This window comes from Octopus bimaculoides, chromosome 13 (assembly GCF_001194135.2).
Source record: "Octopus bimaculoides isolate UCB-OBI-ISO-001 chromosome 13, ASM119413v2, whole genome shotgun sequence".
NCBI lineage: Eukaryota > Metazoa > Mollusca > Cephalopoda > Octopoda > Octopodidae > Octopus > Octopus bimaculoides.
In genome coordinates this window covers 18,403,603-18,405,699 of record NC_068993.1, presented here as the reverse complement: position 1 = coordinate 18,405,699, position 2,097 = coordinate 18,403,603, and positions in this window count along the sequence as shown.

The window sequence follows — 2,097 nt, the reverse complement described above, 5'->3', positions numbered from 1 at the left end:
AAAGACAGACGTTCTGTCGAAATATTGTTCAAAAAATAAAACATCTAAAATCGCACTCTTCGTCTTGACTGTTTACCTTCGTGAAGAGTTACGTCAATCCTTTTTTTTTAAATATAATAATAATAATAATAATAATAATAATAATAATAATAATAATAATAATAATAATAATAATAATAATAATAATAATAATAATAATAATAATAATAAATGTATATAACAAGTGTATATAACATACACAAATACTAGGTTAAAGTAAACGCAAAAGAAATAGACAAAGCAAAATCCCAACAATGGCTGAGTAGCTCAGAACTCAGAGCCTCCCCACCAAAAATTAACTAAAACATAAAATGAAAAGAAGCATAACAAGTAACAGCAGAATATGTGGCGATGGACAAGAAAAAAGAAACCATATTGTCTCTGGCTGCCCAGTCCCGGGTAAGAAGAAATATATTCACAGACACGACAGAGTTGGGAACTATATATAGTGGAAGCTATGCCAAAACTATGGAATAACAAGAGAAAAAAGATGGTATGGACACACCCCAGAAAAGGTCACAGAAAATGAGAAAGCAACCATACTATGGGATATACCAATACACACAAATAGAGAAATTAAGGCCAATAGGCCGGATATAGTTCTCAGAGATCGTCAAGAAAATATGCTTTCTAATCGATGTATCAATACCAACAGCTGACAACGTTTCTCTAAAAGAAATGGAGAAACTATCAAAATACAAAGACCTGGAAATAGAGGTAATTCGAATGTGGAATCTAAAAATAGAAACAATTCCTATCATAGCAGGCGCGTTAGCTGTGATAAAGAAAGTCTTCAGAAAAATACGTAACAAAAACACCAGGACTAACAAGTATATATAACATACAGAAAATAACACTACTAGGCACAGCACGCATCCTACGTAAAATACTTTCAATACGGTAACAATAAGGGCATCACAACAAACCACAGCACATACCTAAGGCACACTCAGTAGTGCAGTGAAAGCACGCGATAAAAGTAAGACTACTGAATAATAACAACAACAACAACAACAACAATAATAATAATAATAATAATAATAATAATAATAATAATAATAATAATAATAATAATAATAATAATAATAATAATAATAATAATAATAATAATGATAATAATAATAATAATAATAATAATGATGATGATGATAATAATAATAATAATGATGATGATGATGATGATGATGATGATGATGATGATGATGCAGTGCCAGGCAGTGGCTCTCGTGGCTTCTGATCTTAACTGATTAGAAGTGTTATCATGTACATTGTTTTGTCTTGGTATAAAAGATGGGCTACAGCAAATATTTTGGCCCATACCACAGACTTGCTTGCCAGTTGTTTGACTTTGACCAGTTGAACATGTCTCTTGGTGGCTGACGATATGTGCATCTCTGATCACGAGTAGAAATGGTTGGAGAGCATCATAGCCATGTGTTGAGAGGAATTCTTTGGGATTTGGATAATTCACCTTTGGAAACATGGGTGTTTTGTAAATCATCCATAAACAATCCTTTTTCAGGGACCTTTTGAGCGGGATGAGCTACTCGACCTGAAGAAAATTCTAATTGGGCCCCACCTGGACCCCCACCTGCAAGGAGGAGGAGGAGGAGGGCGACGACGACGACGACGACGACGACGACGACGACGACGACGACGACGACGACGACGACGACGACGTCGACGACTCTGCACTTTTTTTTGCTTAATAATTTCTTTATCAACCCTGAAAGAATGACAGCAAAATTGAGCTTGGCGAGATTTCAACTTAGAATGCAAAGATTAGTAACCCATATCGAAAGGTATATATACTATATATAATTATACATTATATATAGTCGTGGCTATGTGATTAAGATGGCTCGCTTTGCAAACCCGTAGTTTCGGGTTTGATCCTATTGCGCGATAATTTAGGTCAATGTCCTCTAATGTAACCCTATGTCAGCCAATACCTTGTGAGCGAATTTGGTTGACGGAATCTGTGTGGAAGTTATATATAATTAGCAATGATTATACATTATATATATAGATGAGTGAGTATGATATAACAATATTGTG